Source organism: Centruroides vittatus, unplaced genomic scaffold (genome assembly GCF_030686945.1).
Source record: "Centruroides vittatus isolate TY-2023 unplaced genomic scaffold, ASM3068694v2 contig_726, whole genome shotgun sequence".
NCBI lineage: Eukaryota > Metazoa > Arthropoda > Arachnida > Scorpiones > Buthidae > Centruroides > Centruroides vittatus.
In genome coordinates, this window is record NW_027122463.1 from 579,657 (window position 1) to 605,321 (window position 25,665).

At 25.9% G+C, this 25,665-nt stretch overlaps 1 pseudogene; it reads right to left on the bottom strand.

Annotated features, from left to right (window-relative positions):
- Positions 1 to 16,360, bottom strand: part of LOC136980820 (cell adhesion molecule Dscam1-like) — a 146,586-nt pseudogene extending 130,226 nt beyond the window's left edge.
- Positions 16,361 to 25,665: the final 9,305 nt, after the last annotated feature.

Below are 25,665 nucleotides of genomic sequence, written 5' to 3' on the forward strand. Positions count from 1 at the left end.
CTAATATACTCGTATGTCAATGTTTATTTTTCTTAAGGACATGAATCTTGGATAAGAAAATTATTGAATAAATGAATAAAAATATAAATAAGACTCGAGAATTCAAAAGAACCGAACGATTATAGCTTAAAATTAACTTTCTGAAGGAAAAAAAAAAACTTTATAGTAAATTAAATTTTCTTATTACTTTCCTGGCTGTTATATAAGAGAAAAAGTATGGCAATCGGTCAAAAAATAACTCTCCTCTCAAGATTTTTTTCATTTCGGGACTCGGGAGACCTTGAAACGTCGAAAAGTCCCAAAAAGTTGGTGGGTTTTTCTATGTGTATGGATGCCAGCGTGTTTGAGTGTGTACGTGTATGAAGGCACGATTTTTTAGGCCCAATTTGATGCTTAATAACTCCCTAACCTTATGTCGAAAGTTTCTGAAAGTTTGCAGGACGATTCATGTATTAGGAGAAAATGTTTCTAGAAATTTTCAGGAAAATCGGACGATTGGTTCGAAAGATATGGACCAATTCCTTTACTATCTCCCGAACCTATCTGAAGACTTAAAGGTAATGTAATAATTATTAGGAATAAAAACAAGCAAAGAATTCTGGAAAAGTTTAACAACAACGTTACCAGCTTTGAATTTTTTTAATTACTTTGACTATTATTTTGTTTTTTAAACTTTAAAACTCTAAATATAGATTAAAAGGCAATCGATGAATCTCCTAATAACAGTAGCTTATATTCGAGATAATCGATGGTCTATTTTATGATGATAAATTATAGTTATAAGCTGTATCGAACAAATTTTATGAATATTAAAACCGAGCCCTGAACCACAGATATTCAGAGATGTAGAAATCAAAATATTTCGAATAATAGCTTCTGGGGAAATTTTGTTGATGTATGATTAATTTTTCGACGTTGACATTGAATGGAATTACAAACTTCTGTACAAGCTTAGTACGATCTCATTAGGGAGTCGACAAAGCAAACAGTAAGTCAGTAAAATAAACAAGACCCGATCCGTGTTTAACCTTTTGAATATTGACATAAAATGAAACTTTAGAATGTTATTGTTTACTGTATACAAATTAGATTTTTTAAATATATATAAATATATAAGTCTCGTTGATTAGAAAATACACGAATCTTAGAATACAGAATCAAACTGTATTGGAAAAAAAATGTATTGATTAAATTCTTTTGGGTTAGTAAATAACAAATAGATTTATTAATTAAGTAATTTAAATACGTAAAAATTTCATTTTTATAGTATTTATAATTAAAATTAAATTAAGAAAGTGCGAAATTTGGTCAGAGAATGTAATTCGAGTTACGAGAATTATAATAGAGTATCGAATATTTTTCTCTTATTTTATTAATTTTACATCAAATAAGATTAAAATAAGCTGTACAAATTTAAATATTTTCAGTTTAGTAAAAGGTTTACAACAGGTAAAGAGAATTAACTGAAGGAAATAAATATGGTCTATAAACTTAGCTTAATGTATAAGATAAACTGTAATTAAATACAGTAACTTTGGAAAGTAATGAAAGACATTGTGCACAATGACGATCTTCTGCCAAATATAGAAGATAAAAAATAACATTAAAAGATTTTAACGAAGATAAGTTAGAGATATGATTGTCTAAGCAACGATTTGTTGGAAAAGTATAAGTATAAGGAAATTTGCCATTATCCTTGTTACTACTATAGACGTCCCCCTCAAAATACTCCTTAGCTTAATCTATATAAACTATATTTGCTAAAAATTCTTCACATTATATTTCGCTAATAACCGAATATATTCGTAGAAAACTCTTTCATTCAATTTTATAATGAATAGATTAGTTTGGATGAGGATGGAGAAACAAAATTAAGCAAACAAATTTCTTCTTGCTTACAGTAAAAAATAGTTTAATTTTCTAAAAAATATTATTGTATCTTGCTCTGTTTCAGCTTCTTTAGTTACATTTATTCATACGCTATTATCATAAAGTTTCCTACTGTTCTTGATACCAATTGCATCTTATGCTGGGATATTGAAAATAATAAATAACATCCAGAATAGGTGGAGAAGCCATTGTATTGCTGATAGATTATGTTTTATTGAATATTGCTATCATAAATTTAGTAGAACATAGAGTATATATTTGTATTAAGTATACTAGTAACATGCTTCAGGTAAAAATTATGTTAATAATAATTAAAACATTAATTATTTCTGAATATAAATGTTATTTTCAGGGTGATATCTTAACTTTTATACACAGTAAGTTAATGTAAACTTGAAATATTTACATAACATGAAAGATCAAAATAGAATTTAGTGTAGTAGACACACTGTTTTAATTTAAATGATACTGTTACAAGCATGGATTAGAAAACATCATGGATTCATGTAGCATGTGATGATCAAAACGATAAAATTTATACAGTAATTAAAAGTCGAGTAATATAACTTCGAAGTGATTAAAAATGTAAATAATTTCAAGGAGTAAACTTAAAATGATAAAGTCATTCGTAATATATGTTTGAATATTTTTAAAGTAATAAATGTTTATTTAAATATTTTACGTTTTATTCCAATTAAAATTTATTCTTAATAATTTTACGATCAATTAATACAACAAAAATATTCAAATATTTTAAATTAGTTCCAGCGGCCTCATATTTACTAGGCCAATATTTGTTAAAAATCATTCATTTCATTAAGAATTAAGGGGGAAAAAACCTTTATTTTTTGTCAAATATGAAAACGAAATACAAATTTTTAATTCCTTTTTTAATAACTTGAGGCCTCCAGAAAGGTGGCCTGACTTCTCTCCCTATCTAAAAGGCCCTACTTGAAATTTATTTGCAAAATAAAATTTTTGGAGCAATACAGTATAATTCCATGCATTTCGTTTGACATTTACCATATTAAATATACAACACTCGAGTGTATCCTGTCGCATGCTTTGTACTGTACAGTGACACTATATTGCAAATGCATATTAGATGAACTTTTCTCTATTTTAAAGGATAAAGTTATCTATTTTAATGAGTTTAGAATAATGCCTTCTTTTATAAGCTTTTATCTTTTGTATTTACGACCGATTCAATATTAAAATCGGTGACTGGGAACAATGTCTCGAATTCTGTAAGAATAATTTATCTAAAGATTCGTAATTAAATTCTGCTAAATTAAGATTTGGCAGTGTATTTTTTTTCGGTAGAAGAATCATTCAGTTGATTAAATAAAGTTTTTGATCTTTTTTTCGCAATTATTTAAGCAGCCCACAATAACTTTAAAAGGAGACAGGCTCTATAATTGTTTACTTTTTCAAAGTCACACATGGAGTTTTACTTAATCAATGTTAGTCACCTTTCGACGAACAAAGAATGTACACAATGCGTCAAGCAAGAAGATTACATCAATTTGATTATCTCTGCATCCAGGTGGTAAAGAATTAAAAGAGGCCGTAATTCAATCAACTCTTTCTTCCATTTCTTTGATTCTGTTACAGGACAACGTACTACTGTTGATTGACTGTTTGAACAATCAATGAACGATGTTAGAAATTACATTACAAAACTGGTAGCGTAAGATCTTACTCCTTTTTTTCCCTTCTTCTAAATTACTAACAGAGCCTTATTTTGGATCCGGCCATCACAATTACAGCTGTTAAAGCATGGCGACTTACCATTGGTCTTTCAGAGGGATGGAAGAGCACACGTCACACAGCTTTTTTGCAGCTCCTCACCTCATTAAGTACAAGATAACGCTGACCACCGAAGCTGGGTTAGGAGTTGCATTATTGGAAGAGGGGAAAAAAAATATATCGAAATATTTTTTATTCTTGCTTCATTTCTCAGTTCGACCTTATCTCTGTCAGGCTTAACTGCTTCTGATACTTTGGATCGACTTTGTAAACATTGTTAGAGTTTGAAGGTTTTTTATTTACCTTTAGAATTACTATTGAGGCTGCAAAGTTGTTTTCTTTTTTTTCTTCTTCTTCTTCTTCTTTCTTATGCTATCGAAATTCTTTGAAATTGAGGATATCGTAATGATAGAGGAATTGTTAATCCTGAACTTAAAGAGAAAATCAATTTAAGTGGATATTCAAAAAACTCATTAATTTAATTCGAGAATCGAGCTTTAAATAGAGATTAAAGGGGGAAAAAAGTGCTTTTAATAGATGAGTTTTTGTCAAAGCTTTAAAAGGACGTTCCGGGAAAAACTTTGTGAAAAGAGAACAGAGCACTTTCGTTATTAAATATTTTCTAGACAGGTAACAGATATTTATAACATGTCCTTGATTTGTTGAAGAGGTTCTACCTCTTATTGACTGATTTTAAAAATTGTAGACAAGATAATAAGGAACTAGACATCTTTTATTATACAACTATTTTAGCCAGATATTATGAAAATAAACAGCAAATTTAAAGCAAAATTATAATACCAAATATTAATCAATAAATTTAACATTTATTAAACAGATTAAGAAGCTTACAATGGTTCGTAGGTTTGCAATTACAACCCTTACATCAATGGTATGCAAATTATGAATGGCCACCCCCTCAAAGGAATCGCGAGAAAACTTTAAAAATAATAAAGTATCGTATAAAAGCAGAAAAAAAAAGAACTGTCCAAGCCTCACTTCGTTATTATCAGATAATTAGTACTAAAAAATACTAAAAAATAATTGAGGTAGCATCAAATTGCTATCTAAAAAAAAAGTGAAGCCGCCTGAAGTTTTGTGGAACGGCCATAGTAAACAATAAAATAATCCCAAGATTAAAATTAATTTTTTTATAAATTATACAATAAGAGTATTTTTAAAATTTATAAAATTCTCAGCTTTCTTATAAATAATAAAGTATGTGCATTACGGATACAAATAGCAAAAAAATGCTTGCAATTTATCACAGATAATGTTATTTAAATTTTTTAGTGTTTTGATTTTATTATTATAAGAGAGAATTTATTTAAAATATCTTAAGTTGAAATTTCATATAATACTAACATTTAATAATTTCTTTTATCGTCTGGGAAGGGATTCCAAACAGTCTTTTTTTTTTGTATTGTTTGAAAGAGAAGCAGATGTATACAGTACTTTCATATCAAGAAACTCATTTCTGTTGAATGCAAACAATTATAAAGAACATAATCATTTTTCTCATAAGAGAAAAATTCTGTGGTATTTTATACAAAAATATTAAACTCCGAAAATGTTTTCCTAGCCTTTCCTATTGTTATTCACGGCATTAAACGACTGTAACCTTAGTTAAAACTGCTTCCTTGTCATGCAGATATTGCTGCATATATCTGCTTGATTCTTTAGATGAAGAAGATGAGGAAGATTGATTTATTTTATTAACAAAAAATAAAATAAATAAAAATAAAAACGGGTGCAGAAGGATGAGGAAGATCAATCTAAACTACGAATTATGCCATACTTTACACATTTCAGCACTATTTTTTCCCCTTCGATTCATAAAATTCTTATCGTTTTAACTTATCATTCGGTTTTAAAATATATCGTAAATTATTTTATACCATGAAAGAAAATGGCCAAAGACGATATTAATTCTTTAAATTTATTTTATGTGCATTAATATGGAATGCTTTCAAGACACTTGATGGATGAGAGAAATATTGATGACTTATGTTTAAAGCATGTATCACTACTAAGAAAGAAATTTAGACTCGAGTAAATAATGTTTTCATTCTTCTATTTTATTCTAATTAATTATTCATGTAGCCTGACGTTTTCTAAATATCTATTTACATAATACTAAGCTTCAGAAGAGAACAATATAGTTATATGATGTGAAGCGCTACTTAAATTATTTAATTTTAATGAAATAAAAATGGCTTGTGTTCCTGCGCCAGTTTTATTTAACATTATTTAATTTCAACATTTATAAAACGTATAATTCGGCTTACGATTTAATCTAAGAAGACGTAAATTTTATAATGGGTCGTCTACTGTTTAAGGGTGGTCCAAGAAAGTACATTATTGTACACGATGGAGAGGAGGGTCGAGGTATTGTCTATGGGGACTTTTCAGTGGCTTATTTGTTGTTACAAGACTAATTACTAGTTATTTGAGTTAATTATCAGTTAGAAAATATTTGCTGAACTTTTTTAAAGTCAGGGATCCACAAATTATTATACACACGTAATTAAAGGGGAGGGTTATGCCAGAATCACATCATTGTACAAAACAGGAAGTCAAAGGGGTCAAAATAGCATACGTGTACACGTAATTAATGGACTGTCCCTAACTAAAATTATAGAATAATTTATTTAATAAATTTTGGAGGATAAAATTCTAACGTAAAATCGAAAATGAGTGAGCCAAACTCGATTATAAAATATTCATACTTGTTACTTCATATTTATTTTAATTTATTATTTAATATTTTAAATGACGATATTCGTATGTATAAACCGTTAGTGTAAATCTTTAACGACTATTATTCAATTGCTTAAAGTAGTGGCGATAATTATTCGAGAAACTAATTATCTCTTGTCAATGACCTTAAAGTAACCATATATATAAGTTAAGCGGTTTATGAATCACACACACTAAAATGATTATAGAAAATTTGTACTTTTTAACGTTAAATTTAATTTTAATTTACTATTTTGAAAAACTAAAACACTCTACTTTATAATTAATCAAATATTTCATAATAAATATATTTAAAATTAAAATTATTTTATTATCAGAACGTTTCCTAAATATATACATATATTATACAGTCTTTAATAGTAAAATATACTGTTATTTTATATTTTTAAGTTTATTTTCATTATTACTATTTAGTTTATTATATTTTAAAACTTATCTTAAACATCTACAAAGAGTTAGAAAATAATTTTAAATTAATTCTTAGCTTTTAACTGCACAGATATACTTTTACATTGCAAAATTGATTTTTTCCATTAAAATTTTAATGCAAAATAAAATCTTGTATAATTTATTTTGCTTTGATGTAGTCAACTTTTTTTATCTGATAAAATATACATTTTTTTTCCCTTCTTTTTCTTCAACTTATTTTATAATTTCTGCATTATCTTACCACATATTTTGAATAAGGAAAATAATTATTACTTTTAATTTATATTAAAAAAATCGTTTAAAAAATTAAATTAAATTTCTTGAGACTTTTTATTTAAAATTTTCTGAAAAAATGAATTTAATTCAATCAAAAAAGTTTATTATTTAATAGTTTTTAATGACCGATTTCAAATGATAACCTCAGATAATTGAGATCAAATAGAGAAGTGATAAAATTTCTGTCATCCATAATCTTGTTTATGAAAGCTAATGACTGTCTAATTCCCAACGGATAGTTTTTTCGCTCTCTATTAATACACCTTCAAGGTTAGATTGACAGAAATGCTTTTACATCTGATCAATTTTAGCTGATCTATTTTAAACTAGTATAAAGATAACGATTTTCTGACAAAAATGATTGAAGGATTACATGCGATGTCTTCCTATCGTGTTAATCTGAAGCTAAGGGGAAATTAAAAAAAAAGAACACAACTGATCGGAAGAAACGCAGTTACTGACTCCAACCATCCATTTTTCTACTTGTACATGGCTCCTTTCCAATTCTTACATCACGTGTTAAATTGTTTAACTTTAAAAGAATATAAGTAAATAACTAATGAAGATATCTTCAAAATTATCTTTAAAAATTTTAAATGCTAATCACGAGTAAAATTTTCATTAAGTTTACACTCGAGATATGATCTTCCACCACCTCTATCTTCCCTCCCTCCTGACTTATCATTACCAAAATTTAATAGTATCAATGTCCCATATATAGAAGTATTCTTGCCAAATTTAAAAATGTTAGATCCTTAGGATCCTGAGATATAACGTAAAATAAAGGACAGAATTTTGTTCCCTTCTTTGTTGTTTTTGAATTAAGGTAATCTTAAAATATCGAGAGAAGTGCAAAAATCTCGGAGGATTAAAATTCGACTCCTCTGTAACAGCCAGGAAAGTAAAAATATAATACATGGAAAAAACTTAAGAAACTCGAGATAATTTTCATATATTTTTTTTTTCCTAAGAATTAATACAAAACTTGATCAATTTTCAAAGAAATCGAGGCAAAAACTATGGCTAAAATAGAGACTCATAACACGATAATAACTAAAGTATCTGTAGATGATGATTCTTTATTCCCGAGGCAGTGCTAACCTGGGTGTGGTTTGTGCAGATAACACAACCCATTCTGTCACCTGGGAGAAATTGGAAATAAGTTATTAGACAGTCAAAATGACAATGTCCAGCGCTGTGTGATACTGCGGTATGTACACCAATGAAAGGAGTAATAAACTTGTTAGATGGGATTGTTAATGATACAATATTAAAATAACCACAAGGCACGTAAGAACGCTTATATCTTCTAATCCTAGTTACTAGGACCGTATGTTATGTACTTTGTATCAATTTAATGTTGTAAAGGTTGTACAGGGCTAATCGAAATTCGGTTTAAATGCTGATTGATGATTAATAAAATAAAGTTCGTATCTTCCTAACATCACTTGACTATAAACATTCACTTGTGTTTAAATAAGTTAACGTATTCTTAGTTGTGAAACTTAAGAAATTATGAGCTTCAAAAATCGTTTAAAAGTTTAATATTTGCTTTAAAGACAGGAATTTTCTATTCTTAACATATTTACGAAGGATATTTATATGTTAATACTTATTTCTTACGTCCTGAATTATTTATATACTAATATATTTTATAATAAAGTGAGTCAACATAAAATAATAGTACATTTTTTTATACGCGTGCGTTCAAAAACCATACAAACTCTTTAATTTTTAATCTTTTTTTATATTCAATTTCTAATTATTTTAATTAATTTTATTAATTAGAAATGGTACATTTATTTTTTAAAAGATAAAATTAAAAATTTCGTTTTATTAACTTTCTGATAAGAGATTTTAAAAAGTTATTAAATAATTAGTTAAATAGAATTTATTTTATGATTAATTATTACAGAGAATTATGAAAATAAAAATATTAATCACTTATAATTGGTTTCTATAATCAAAAACATGACTTTAGTAAATTAAATTTTGAAAATTTTATCAGTTTTATAACTTAGGCCTATGGCCTATATTAAGTCTTATCTATAAGCTGTTTATATCTTTATAGTTAATTTTAATATGGTATTATATATATATACACTGTATATACTTATATATTATATATATCAATATGTGAAAAAACGGTTTGATTACATTAAACAAAGGTGGAACACTGTAGAGGTGTTAGGAAGAAAAATCAAGACTTAGTTTAGGAGCGTGGGTCTTGTGTTTACTTCAAACATTAATGTATGCATAAAAAATAATGTAAAAATATTCTTAAATGGTTATTCGTAAATGATAAATAGTAAAAGTCTTTATCAGCTACATTTTTTATATAAAAATCAAACATTTTCAGCTATTCTTGCAGCCATTATCAGGATATCAAGAACAGCTGAAAACTGATTTTCATAATAAAAAATGTTGCTGATAGAGAATTTTATTATTTATAATAATGTAGAAAATTACATACATTGTAGCTTATAGTTTAAAATCACAATATTTTAACACCAGTTTATTATAATTTATATTATATATATGTTATAACTGAAATTATAATGGAAATTACAAATGTTCCTTTGAATATTTACATTTGAATACTTTGTGTATGACTTAACAAGGGTGCAGAATATTATAAAGATAATCATTTATTGTCTAGCGAATAGAAAAATATAACATGATATATAAGATGAAATTTATTCGTTGACAGACCGTTCCAGGAGTCCAACAGCATCAAGAACCAACAAACACTTCACTCAACAAACTAAATTCAATCTTAGAAGACAAAAATATACATTTTTTATATCTTGTATAATAATTTTGACGTGTTAAAGCAGAAATTTTTGAGTAGAATAAGACAATATTTTTAACTGCAGTTTCCCTTTTCAAAGATTTTTTTTCTTTGTTTGTTTATACAAGTTTGAAAAAGTTTTTAAGTAAATAAATTTACTCTTTTGAGTTTTTTTTGCAGTAACGAGTTTACAATTTTGATCGAAAGAAATAAACAAACCAGAAAAGAATTTTTTCTCTTCTTCTTCTTATCGTGTTTTAATGAAAAGTAAATTTCTTTTTGTTTTTTTTTCCTTTTGTTTTCTAGCAGAGTCAGAGATAATTATATTGTTTTCTTTACAATAAAATATTTAAAAAAAAACATTTTAATTATAATATATTTTCATCTTTGGCAGCATCTAATGTAATAAAATATCGCATTTTACCCCCTTAAAATAATAAGCTTAAACGATCGTCTCTTGTTAAAAGTCATTGAGCTCTTCCTGTAAGGCATCATTAAATTTATTAATATAAAAAATATCTTCTAACTATCATATTTTCTTGGACATTTCAAACATAATAAATATGTTCAGTTGATCATTTTTATACGAAAAACAAAAAAAAAAAAAAACTTACATCACTTCTACAAGAATCTTAACACAACTCAATGGAATTTTTATTACTTCTCTATGAACTAAGTTTGAACTGTTTCCAAAAATCTGAAGTATAACTGAAATATTCATTCAGAAGAATATGAAACAGTAAAGTTTGTCCTTTTTCCATTGAAAAATTTAGTTTTTGTCTTCATTTTTTTAAACAAGCTGAAATTTTTTTGAATCCAAAATGATGGAAAATAAAAATGAATGACCTTATTAAGATTTATTAAAATTATTGAAACTTCAGCAGAGAAAAAAATAATAATAATTTCATTCCTTCAATTGGAATAATTTACTTAAAAAATTGATGTTATTATAAAGGATGTTTTAATATAACGGGTTTTTTATATAAATGTTTTAAAATATTGAATTTATTTATTTATGTCGATGGTAAAATGTAAATGTTAAAGTTTACAAAATCTATTTATAACAAAGTAGGAAAATTTATTTTATATTTTATAATGAATTGAAGTCTTAAATATACTTGATCATGTATAGAATTGATAACAGACGTGTAGGCACTTTATTGGATCTTACTGTACTGTACATGGCAAAAAGAGAAATTGCCTGGGTCCCACATCAACATGGGGCCCCAAACAAACCTTTTATAAGACTCTATTTCCCTGAAAAAATTCCCTCCAAGAAAAATATCTGAAGTCAACACTGTACACAGAGCCCCCTAATTTGAATTTGCCTGGGCCCTATGAAGTTATAACGCGCCAAGATAATATAAAGTTTAAATTTAAATTTAAAAACAATTATTTACCATAATAAATTACAAAACCAATTTTAAAATTGGTGAATGTTCTAAACAACTATTATCAACTTCTTGAATATTAAAAACATTTATATTTGGATGTCACTTCAAAAGTTTACCATGCTCTGGAGTTATGAGAAGAAATTTAAAGGTTTCAACAAACACGAGAGAAATCATTTCTTCATTCTCTTATAAGCAGACATCATCGATACCCCGAGGAGTATACAGATGTAGTTGATAGGTTTTGACTAACGTGACCTCAAATCAAGTTTTAGGGTCGTAACACGTTCAAATTTTAAAGTCAACTTCAACAAATAATTTTCCAGACACTCTCCATATATATTAAAGATTGCATGGCGTTAAAAATATCTTCGATGAATAAAATCAATAAAATTGCCATAAAAATTCTAAAATTATTACAGTATTGCTTTTCTCCCCCTTCAAGAAATATTAATATTTGATCCAGTATTATAAATAAAATATAATAAAAAAAAAAGGAATTTATATAAATTTTTCTCGATTATTTGATAATTATTTTCATAACGAAATATGTCTGTGAAATGATAATTAATGTTTTTAATAAATAAATAGCCTCAAACATTAACATTTTAGTATGCAAATTTCAAGTCAATTCAAAGGAAGACACTGAAGTTCAGACAAAAATGTCTTTTATTCTTCGTAAGATCCTAATTTATGTCCCTGATAATGTACCGAATGCTCCAATTTTAAAGAAATTCTAAGAAATTTAAACTTGCAGCGAGTCTGAAAAGTCAGTTCACTATGTTTGCAATTAACTCATCAATTTATGAGTAAAAAGAGTCTCATAGAGTCTTATAGAGTAAAGAGTCTTTCAATGAGACAATTTAGTCTTTATAACGGTTAACTGAATTACGGGCTACCCTGTTTAATATTCAACAGAAAAGATAGTTCTTGCATAAAATAAAAATATTATTCTTCAAACTACACCAATTAAATACAGCAATTTAAAATTACAAGAAGAAAAATTCAATTCAATTCTAACATAAAGAAAAAATTCACTTAAATGTATGTATTTAGATAAAAACTTTTTTTGAAAAAGTAATTTATTAATTACACATTTAAAATATGTAAACGATAGCTTTTTAAAAAAATTTAATTTAATTCGATATTTAAATACTTAAAGAGGGGATTAAGCGTAAAATTCGATTAAAAATTAAAATAGAAAAAAAAAACAAATTATTATTTAATGTATTATTTTTAAAATTAATTAATATTTTCCCTATAAAATATTGCATATAAATCCCGTAACATATAGAAAAAAAATATTAAGAAGATTGATTAATAAATAAATAAATAAATATCATAAATGAAATTAGACAAATGAATATTTCTGTAAATGATGTCAAGGTGATAGAAAATAAAACAATAAATTACAACGAAGGACAATCTTTATTAAAAGAAACATTGATCCAAGTTAGCGAAACCATTTGATAAATTAATCTTAATTAATACTCCCACAGATAAATGGAAAATTTCATTTAAAAAAAAAAAAAATGGAAGCCAAAATGGAAACGATTAAACATATTTAAATTTATAAATAATTACTCATAAATTTAATTTTTTTTACAGAAAAAAACTATGGTTAATGTATCATTTATCGTGTTAAGCACTTTTATTATTAAGCAATTTTCTGCACACAAAACTGCAAAATAAGCAAGAAGTTAATTGAAGGGTTCGAGTGTGAAATATGGTAAGTGCCATAATGAAACTTTGCAGAAAATGGCAAAATCAAACATGTGAAAAAAATGTTCTGCTTCGTTTTCTGTAATCAGAATAAAACGTATATTATAGTTATAATATTTAAATTCTTGTTCAGTTGTTATCACGCATTATAATGTACTAATGGAAATGGCACTTATCATCTTTTTACAACTGAATTCTTTAATTATTGTATGATAAATTTTTTAAATTTTTAACGGTTAATTTAGTAACAACAAAAAATTTTTTCCCTATTTTTTTCGCTATTTTTCCCATTATTACGCAAAATTTATTTATTTAAACTAATAGGGGAACGGCTTGTAGAAGGGGGATTAAATAATTTTAAAAATAAAATAATTCAAGAACTATCTTAAAAATTTACAGATAAATTAGGAATATAAAATATTCGTGAAAGTGCAATTTGAATTATTAACAAGCCAGATATTAAAAGGTCAAAAAAAAAAAAAGAAATTCATAGATACTGAAGAGTTTAAGCAATAATTTTAACAGAAAATTAGATAAAAATTTCATTTTCAGTGCAACATATTACTTTCACTTTAATAATAATAATACTAAGCGTTTATTCACAAAAAGGGAAAGTTTCCCCGTTAAGGGGTGTTATATTTAACAGGGAAGATTACAAAAAAAGTTAAACAGTTTACATATATAAATAATAATCATTATATAACATTAATTACATTACTTTAATAATATTACGATAATTCATTTTTATTAACTCAATATTTGAAACGCAAAACATTTATTTCGAAACTTTAATACTCCTGCATTCTTCAACTTATGGTAGCAGTTACAATTTTTAAAGGATTAAAAAAAAAAAGGAGAAATTGTTCTGGCATTTTGCCATTTCTGTTGATCGCTACTAACGAAACGATGTCTGAAACAGTTAAACGGCAATTATTCTTACCAGTTATGATGGAAAGGTTAACGTTTCCATAACTATTTAAGTCACTAAAAAGCATTATTTTACTTGAATGTTCTTTAAAACAGTAATTATGTTACATTTATATATTAATTAAAGTCTCATTTCAACTTTACTGATTGTGATTACATTTTAAACCGAGTGAAAACATTCCTATTAACCATTAAATTTTTTTACTTTTTCATGCCTACAAACATGCTAGATTTTTAATTATAATGTTTAATTTAAATTAAAATAGTTTGCAATTACTACAATTTTTTTTTTTAAATGTTGAAGTGTAAAATACAATTTTAGATGAAGTATTAATATCGTATGTTTTAATAAATGCAATGGAAAAAATACTTTAAACGTTAATAAAAACGATTTAAAATGTTAAAAAATTTACGAATAAATAAGGGCTTATTTATATTTTAAGGTAATCTTTTATTTATTACTAAGCACTTAACATGATCATGAGAATTCATCAGGGGAAAAACCTTCAGTGTTGACTGGAATAGAGGTTAAGACAATGGTCGTGATAAAAATTTAAATAAATAAAATTTTAGAAAATATTTTAAAATTTATTTAGATTATGAAGCAATAAAGTAGAACTATACAAATCTGAGATGTCTAAAATGATCCAAAACAGGGAAAAAAAAGTCTTCTGTAATAAGTAAAAGTGCATAAAAATGAAAAATAATACTAAAAAATTTCCAGAAATTTAGAAAATTCTGAACAGAATTTTAAAATTATTTTCTAGAATTGCATAAAATATAAAGCAATAAACCAGAAACACGAAAATGTGAGATGTTCAGAATGATCCAAAGCAGAAAAATAAAAAATAAAAAAAAAATATATAAAAAAATCCAAAATCCAGAGCAGAAGTCTTCTATAATAATTTCACATTTTTCAGAAGGGGAAAAATGCAAATAAATAAATAAATAAACAAGTGAAGCTTTTAAATAATTACACACGAACCGATGTAACATACAAGTATTCACATCCTGCAAATTCATATAAAGAAATGGAGAATTTGAATATTTAATAATATCCATTTTAATGTTTTGGAATAATTATTAGCCCATATATCTCATTAATTGCTCGATACAAACAATGATAGGGATTACAATTATATTGACAAATAACTTCCTTTCAAATCACAGTAATCAGTAGTAGCGATTCTTTGATGCATAATCAACATTATTGTTTGAAAATCATTTATAAATCATTTGAATAACAATAGAAATATAATTTAATATTATAAGATTAATTTATACAAGGAAATAAATATGTGCCTAGAAATAATTAATGGAAATGTCTATACATTTCGAATATATTTATTATTCCTAGGAGAATTATAATAATTGTATTTTAAAATTTTCTAACATTTTAAATTAGCAAAGTTCATAAACTTAGCCTTTTACTTAAAAATTTATTTAATTGTATTTTTAATTAATTGGCAATTAATTAACAGGCTGATTAGGAAAGTTAGCAATCAAACTAAAATTAATTTTCTCTGCTTAAGAATTTTGACACGAATTTTATTCGATTGCACTCAAAAATGAGTAAGTAACAAACATTAAATTTTCATAATTTCTATAGGCAAATTTTAATGAAAAGAAGAGCAAATAATTAAATTAGTTAATTAATAAAAATATCAAAGAAGCGTGCATTAAATTATATTAAAGCTATTTTAAATTTTAATTAAAAAAAAATATATATATATATATATATTTTATAAAGTAATGAGAAGAATTTAAAGTTTATTTTATAATTAAACTTAGTGAATAAATAGGCAATCGAGAAATTTTATAGCAATGGGTTCTACTTTTGTGCCAAAGTTTGGATGGGAATAGTTCAATTTCATTTATCATTCTGTCTAGAAGTGGAGAAAATGCTTCAGTATTACAATTCTATCCACTGGGAAAATCCATTGAGTTTATCTCATGATGTGCAATAACAATATTGTTGATCTCTTCTCAAAATTTAAAATTCAATATACGTGTACGCTAAGAACTTGCATGAATTTACTTTGCATTATATGCAGGCACTCAGTATTAATTCAATACAAAAAAAAAAACAAACAAAAGAATTAACAATAAAGACTACTTTTAATGGAATTTTTTTCAATTATAAAATATAATTGAATTTAAATTAATTATAATTCTATAAATAATAAGATATATATTTACATATACAGGTAACTAATTAGAGAAAGTATCGAAGAAACAATGCAAAAAAAATTCATTTATGTGAGTATAACGAGGAAGTAATTTAAGGAGATTGGACTGACCTTTAGCTAGCATCAACAGTGATCCTATAATACAATGCCAAACCATTGTTTGCACGCCTGGGATCGTTGCAACGCCGTCCCAATTGCAGAAACGACCCGAACAACAGCGCTGAGGAGGAGAGACTGACTTCAGACACGTGGATGAGTAAGAATAGTATATCACGTTTTGCTGGTCAGCACGCCCTAGCGATGGAAAGGCGAACTAAAAGGTAACGGTTACTGGAAAGGAGGAATGTCATTTCCTCAGATATTTTATTTAAATGCATCTCTATCATCGGGGTTCTGAAATGATTCAATTTTCGTCTTGCAAATTACATTCATGAAATATTTCGCTTCATTATTGCTACTGGAAAACTATCAAAATTTTCTCAAATATATCGATAGATTAAATAATACAATAAAAAAATATATCCTAAATTTTTTTCCCTTCTTCCTCCAAATTTTTCTTGCCAGTTATAAAGGATAAATTTTTAATAAGTTGTATTTTTATCTTTTAAGGTTGCTGCTATAATTTTCTTAAAATACAGTCGTTTAATTAAGAAGAGTACCAGGTTCTTCTAGCGTTTTGCCATCTCTCGGGAGGTAAAAGAAGAAAAGAAAAATAAAAAAAATAAAAAATAAAAAAAGGCTCAGGAAATTAAAAGGACGATCCGTTTTCTTCTCAAAAAGTCCCTTAAGCCCTTTAACAAACTTTATAATTTCCATAATAAAAACTTTGTAAAATTTAACATTGGGAAATTGTTAAAATTCTTCGATTTTAATATTTAAAAAAATTTAAAAATACAAATAAATAAAATAATATAGTAAGGATTGTATACATGTAAATTAAATGTAATAAACATTGTCATCGATTTTAGATTGTAATTAATGCAGAACATGTTGCAAAATGTCATCAAATATATAATCTAAGGTTTAAATTAATCATTAAAGAGTTATTATAATTTTCGGCTTAATCATATTATAATTTATATTATATCAATAAATATAGGCTATTTTATAAGTTTTTATTTGCTTAAATCATCATGTAATTTGATTTAAAGCAATAATAAACGCATTACGTTTACTGGATGGGATACAATACTATAACTTAATTATTAATTAATGAACGTGCAATTGATAAAAATCTAGAATAACATAATTTCTAGGAAATTTTAAATGTTTAAGAAATTATGAAATAATTAAAATTTAAATAAGAGCATTTAATGAATGTGATATCTTTATTATAGTTTAAGATATCGCTGACGTCTTTGAACAGTAATTCCTCTCTTTTTCTTCAATTTTTACATGTTAAACAGTCAAATATATTAATAATTTATACATTTTTAATAAACTGATTATTTAAATATTTAATTGAGATTAAAAATATCTAAAATTCTATATTAATTTTGATTTAAACTGACAGCTTAACAATATTTTCTCTTACGACATTACACCTCTCTTAATTTCATTTAAGCCTTAAAAATAATGCCATAATTAACTTTTTTAACTTTATTAGTTATTACGTTCTTAGTACATATTTACGTTATATAATATAAACTTAACGTTAAAGCTTTAATAATTTACATTAATAATATTTTGTAAGGGAAATCAAATATAGTTATTTTCAAGATTTTTTCCCTTTCTTGAAAGAAATCCGTTAGATATGCGAGAATAAAATTTACGTTCTGAAGGAAACAAGTATTGATCCAGACATTGGATACTTGTCTAGATTGAGTTTCGCTAAACCATCCCATGTGACTTGGATAACAGCCTGTTAGGCTCACCTTAAAAGCTTGTATCGTATACCAGAAACATTCTTTATGGTAAGACTTCACATAGGTACGATTTCTTTCACAATATCACATCTCAATTGTAATATGTAAAATATGGATTGAAGTAGAACATTTTCTTCCATTTTATGTACAAATTTAAAGTATATCTATACACACATATATATATATTCTTTTAATGCGTTACAAAAACCTACCGATTTACTCGTAAATTAAATTTGGAGATTAAGAATGTCTGTAAAAAAATTCTCTAAAATATGTATTTTAATCATTTTTGATACATAAGATTATAAAATTTGATAAGATAATCCGTTTTTCTTATCGGTTACAACCAGAAAATGTAAGATTAGATGCTCATTAATTGCAAAAGTGGTCAATATAACAATTTTTTCGTTTTTTATTTTATTTAAAAATTTATCTTAAATACAAGAGAATTATAAAATTATTAATAAAATCGTTTAAATTAATTTTTAAATATTAAACAATATAAAAACAACATCGAGTACTTAAATAAATTACAATCAATAATATCATCTTTACTTTATATTTAAAATATATATATATATATATATATATAAAATCAAATGTTATACCGGATAATTAAATATAATTTAAAAAATACCAATTCATTACGAATACAGTTAGTAATTTTCATTAAAAAAATCAAATAAAGCTAAATAAATTTCGTTTAATATACCGGATTATTTTATATTTATAAATTTAAATTGCTAAAAGTATATTCAAATTTTATCAAGAAGCGAGAAAAAAAGATAGAAAAATCATTTATTCTATCCAAGAATGTCAGATTGAACAGCTCTGAAATTATGTTCAATGCTTCCCGCAGCGCTACATTGTGGCAATAGAGGAAATTACTGGACTTTCATGAATCATTCATGACTCGCCTTCCACTGGGGTGCAATCACATGATAGCCTCCGGGGACAAACGTCCGCCAGTTACTCTCGGTTACGTACAATCTACATATTGACTAAGACAGAGGTTGATTTGGACGCTCTGAGACCGAACATCGCTTGCATAATTAGAAGGTCTAATTCACTTGCAATCCCGATATCCAGTTAGAACAACATTGTTCAAAATGTTCAGGAAACTAAGTACTGGTATTAGCCGAGTAAATAAAGATCGCTCCTGTTACATAAAGATTTACTAGGGCTTGAATATTTTGAGCCTTAATTAAAATTGATTTAAAGTATTCCAAATTATATATTTCAAAATTTTTAAATATCAATTTATTGTTTTGTCAAATTATATAAATTAAATGAAGTCACTATGTTTATTACTATTGTTGTCGTAAAAAAATAAAAAGGTTGGACGTCGTCCAAGTAGGAACAAGAAACACATAAACGATGTTTTCTGACTGTACAAGTCGATTAATATATTAAATAGTTCCCTTTAGCAGCATTTTTGTTACATTCTACTTAAATATAGAAGAATGTGGACAGAAAAGCAAGAAAATTAAATGTTCTTTTGTCCCGAAATTGAAGAATCTATTCGGTTTTTACTGATATTTTCAATGGAAAAAAAATTGTGATGAATGTGTTTAATATATAAAACTCTTCACTGTAGAATATTTAAGTGTATATATTAATATACATATATATATATATTTTTTTTTTAAAATTTCGTTTTTATTTCCATATGAATTCGCATAAAAATGTTTCAAGCGCAAAGAGTTATTATTATTAAAAATATTCTTACTCAGAAAATTACATGATAATCAGAATAGAAATGTATAAAACGGAAAAAAGAAATTAATACATAAATTTCAAGATATAAATGGAAGTAACGTTGATGTGTATTTTGCATATTGTTATCTTGCAAATGTGTTTAAGAGATGTGGGATAGGATTTCGGGCATCTAAAGAAAATGATGTAGTGTGATGCGATCCACTCCTCTCGCCGATCTGAAGAATAGCATCACTCGCTATGTGACTGCCATCACCTCTGATATGTTATAGTCGCCGTTGAAATCACTATGACTTGCTTGGAACACATCGTGCTTACAAATGGTACGCACCATGCAGAAGTTTTGTAATGATAGCCCATTGATAATAGTATTTTCTCCCCTCTTTCATGCTCTCAAGTCTGCGACATTTTTTTTTCTTTTTTTCTTTTTGTAAGAAATTTTATGAAATTTATCACTTAAATTTTTTATTGTTATATTAAAAATTATCTAAACACTGACTTTTGCTTCATTTTCATGATTAAAACACAAATTTTAGCAAGAATAATTTAATTATAAATATTCTACAAGACAAAATAACATATCGAAAAAAGAAAATGTAATTAATGTAAGTAGATTATATTTTATAATATACCATAGAAGAAGAATAACTAATTTAAGTATATAAAAATTTTATTTTATTATTTCGCTATAAAATAATTTTGTGAAATATTTATAAGCCCATCTAAAATAGAAAAAAAAGTGTCTTTACCAGTTCTTTCATTAAAATAAATTAAGTTTTGAAGAAACCTTCGAGTTTTGCTGTTGATTTTATACATAGATGTATGTATATATCTCTCTCTATACATAAATTATTCAATAACCAACTGTGGAATAAATATTGAATGATTTCATTTTAAGCATCCAATTTCATTTTAATATTCTCGTTTTCTCTAATGCTTCTTTCTTAAAGTTTCCATTCTTTGGATGAGATTCTTTTCAGCAATTCAATCTAATTATCACAAGACTGAATGCAAGTTAATGTAATTTATTTTGATATGCTCACTTCATGCAATGCATTTTTGCTGTTTTTATTCATTGAACTGACTTTACAATACATAAATAAAAAGACTTCTTACGTCATAACGATCCATCGAACAGATTCGTTTATCACAACCGAGATTACTAAAGATGTCGGATTTAAATTTGTTGAAGGATTTCCATATATTCCCACTTGAAAATTTTTATAAATTTTTTGTTTGTACATCAGCAAATCAATTTTTGAACCGCTTTATAAATAAAATAAAATAAAATAAATTAGAGAGAAGAGAGAGACAGACAGAGAGAGGAGAGAGAGAGAGGAAGGAAGAGGAAAAGGAGGGAGAAGATGGAGATAAATTTAAAATTCAAAGTATAATTTCATTTGGTTGTTATATTATCCAATAATACACAGGAAAAAAATATATATATATATTAAAATTTACGAAAAAATAATTATTGACGTTATTTATTAAGTTTAAAATTTAAAAATATAAGAAAATAATTTATATATGTTAATTAATCATCGCGTATTCAGTTTGAATATTCAATAGAAATTTGTGAAGGATGTTGCTGATATTTTTATTTAATTTAACTATTTTGAAAAATTTTTTTATTATTATTAAATTCTGTTGAATAAATTTACATTAGCATTAAATATGTGTATTTTTGAAAAAATCATTTTATTTTAATAAACTGAAAAAAGAAATTATTTTATGAATTATAAATAAGATATATATACAAGTATATTCTTTTATCAAATTGCACTTTATTTAATTAATTTATTAATATTTAATTCTTAATTTATTGATTAATGCGTATTTTTACTGTTTTAATGTTCTTATATATATATATGTAATTTTTCTAATATTTAATCAATATATATATATTGATTAAATATTAGAAAAATTATCAGAAAAATATTATCTTCGTTATATTTATTTCATAATTATTTGGACATACCTCTGTGTATGTTATCAAAAACGATGTAGATTTTCTAGATATTTGTATAGAAAATACTAAATACTATACTATGCTATAAAATCATTTAAAACACTTAAAAATATTATAATCAATATTCTTTGTGAATTAATTTACTAAAATATATCTTTTCAATATTCAGAATGGCTCAAAGTCAGTTAAGCATTGTAAAAATTAAGCACAAAACTTTTGTATATCATATTAGTCAAAGTATTAAATTTTAAACGCTTTAAGACTAAAAAGTAGTATAATTAATATACTGTATAAATTAAATACACAAGTTAGCCCAAAAGCCAGTTAACTTTTTAAATTTTCATGTAAAAAAATAATTAGTACTCTTGTATACAGAGGTTACACAATGCAGTAACTCGTGGTGTCACTCTCGTGGATCTCTTTTAGTAACAGACCATACAGAATCTTTACTAATGTTACTCGTAAATCGTAATTCCCATATATTACCGAATGTAATGGCAATGACGTAAACAACTAGTAAAATTAAAATTACACCTTTAAATTACAATATCACTCTCATAGCCTATACGTATTTACATTTATTTATTTATTTTATTTTTGTAATTGTATTATATTTGTAAAATATAAAGTATTTTGTATTTTTATTGTAATTTGGCAATGACAGCGCTGACCGACACCCATTATAAGGTTCAAAGAATAAATTAGCAAAAAGTTTTATAATTGATAGAGTTAGCTAGAGGTCTTACAAAAATGTTTTTGTAAAAATATTTTAAAAATAAGATGAACGAGGAATTATTTACCGTGACGCCATGGTGCAATTTTTAATCATATTCTTAATTTATTTAATTTAAAATATGTGCTCTCCATCTCAAATTAGTAGTGGCCCCTGTACATCATACTTTTCCTGATAACAACTGAGTTATGCCGGTCATCTATGTAATTCCGTTCTAGGGAAAATATTTAGATTAAAATAACGTAACACCCGTTCTGAACAGGAAGTTCATACAGTTAATCGGAGCTTCCTGCCCCTAAGCTTTCCACATCTGGACACGACTTTCATCTAGCTAACACCGTTCTTGAGGTCATGGAAGTACACCACAATGGGAATTTATAAGTCTACAATTTTTTCAAATTGCAGCTCAATAAATTTCAGTTGAAACATTGCAAAAAATTTTATATTTATTTTGATGTTGCTTCCTCTGAAAGTGTGGTCCCCACCCTCCGCATCCCCTAGTGATGTCACTAATCTATATGTCGTATTTTAAGTGTATATATTTTGTTTTTTGTACTTTTATCCTGTTTTCTTGTTACTAATGTATACGTTAATAAATAAACAAATAAATAAACTACTGTAAACCACGAGTAGCTTTCTTATTCAAACACTTTATTACTTACAAACTTTATTACAAATGATTCAAAATTAGCTCTTTCTTGATCAATATATAAATTACAACTCTTTAACAAACTCATATTTAAAAGTGAACTTGGAACAAAATACAGTTAATTGATTTTTGGCTCATCCCGTATTTTTAATTTATGATAAAATTTAATCATAATAATATTTTAAATAACTTATCATAAAATAATTTATAACTTAAACTTTGAAACTTGTATGTTTAAGTAAAGTTAATAGGTTTATATTAATATACAGCGTATAAATATGCATATTTATAGATTACATGAAATTAGGTGAACTAAATATTATCTAATTTATAAATATGTATATACTACAGTTTCATTGATTCTAGTAAACGATATTAATTTGAAGGTTTGCAAATTTATAAATAATACAGGATAATTTTGATCCAGTTATATAATTAATCAATTTTATAATATCAAATAATAAAAGTTTTATAGAAGACATTATTAATATAACTTTTTAAATAAATATTATTTTGTTAATGCGATCGGAAGCTTTTTTCTGATTAATTTCTCAAAAATTAATCGTTTTATTTATTCTTAGGCAGGGCCTCGAGCTTGTATGAGACCCCTTTCACCACTTATATTTTGAACAAGTAAAATAAATACGTAGAATTTTCCTTCATTAATAATAAGCAGACTTAAATATTTTTTTTCTTTCACTAAAAATAATATTAATTAATTATAGTGCTAGATCCTTAGAACCTGGGGAAAAATCTCTAACTCTTCCCTTTCGACGATTCTACTCATATATATGTATTATATTTATATACATTATTCTATGTTATTATATGTAAGTATATTATATATATTATGATACATAACTAATTGTTCTATATAATTGTTTATTTTGGCTAGTAGATTTATCGTTTATTTACACATAGAGGTAGTGCCATAAGGCAAGGAAACCATTTATAACAATAATAACAGAATTTAGTAAAATTAAAATTGGCAATAAAAAGAAACTTAATAAACAATAAATAGTTGAAAATCAGAGTAGCTCGATGTTTATTAGATTCTTAAAGGTTGATATGTTGATTATATGACTGTATATATTAATGAATGTTTGTCTACTAGGCACTAAAACAATACTCTTTTCTATATAAAAGAACAGCTATCTTAAGAAATATCTTAGAAATAAAAACATGGGATATCCAACTGATACACTAAAAAATAAATAAATAAATAAACTAAATCTCAAACAACAGAAGAAAAAGCAAATTTACTAAAGAACCAAGTATTTATTTTGTTTCTGCAAACTTATGACACTATATTTTTATTTATAAATAAAAATTCGAGTCACGTAATTTGTGGTCGTATTCAGTCGAATTCATTTTATCTTGGTTTTAGCTAAAGAAACGAAAAATAGCACACGGGTCACTCATTTCTGATATATCAGATGGGATAAATAAGGAAATCCGGGATAGTCCAATCTCTAAACCGAGCCTTATTCCTCATCTGATCGTGTGGACTTACGAGTTAGAGCCATAATTTAATACACAATTGATTCAACGAGTGATGATGTAACAGTACTGATTAATAAGACAACTTTCTTTTATTTATCGAAAAATTTTTCCATAAAAACTGTAGAATATTTCATAGGATGGGATGAGATTGATGGAAAAAGGCAATACAATACTTGGGCGAAGTGGGCGGTGTCTCCAGAGAAGACTTTCTATTGGAAACTGGTTTCTATTTAGGTATTAGACACGTAAAGAAAACCCGGAAAACTCCACGTGGCAGCTCTTTGGTGAGGTGCGAACCCGCGACCAACTATAGAGGAAGCTACAGGAAAACATATTTTAGAAATTATTAACATAAATTCTTAAACTATTTTATATTCATTCGGAATGTTTTTATAGATTTTACTGAAAATTCATTTCTATTACATAAAAAGGTAGTGTTACAATTTTAATTTCCTTTTCATTAGGTTACCAACCAAACCTAAAAGTTTAAAAATAACGTTTGAAATGTTCTTTTTTATTATTTTTTCATTCTTAAAATAAAAATAAAATAATATTAATTTGATGTAAACATATAACTTACTTTAAAGAATTCTGTATGACAACTTAGATTACATCAAGTTATTCATCTTCAGAAAGATATAGTATAAATGAAGTAAATTTTTGAAGTTATTTGTACACAGCAGAACAAATTAAATTTATTCTTTTGTTTATTACATCTTATATGTTTCAAATATACAATAAATTAAAATAAAAATTTATAATAATATTGATTTTATTTTCTTCGAAATGTAGAAGAATTCGATGAGAGTATGCGCAATTCTTCTACTAACGGATATGAATTTACAATATATTATAATAATTATAATACATCATCATAAAATATAAACATTATAATACTCTAATATCAATTTAAACAACGTAACACTTCACTGAAGAAATACCCACTAGTGGCCAAATGGATAACTGAACACTGGCAAGTCGTGGGTTCGCGCCTGACCAACAGGCTGGCCGCGTGGGGTTTTCCGAGTTTTCTTCATTTGTCTAACACCTAAATAGGATCCAGTTTCCCGCAGAAGTCCTCCCAAGGGACACCCCTCCTTGGCAAA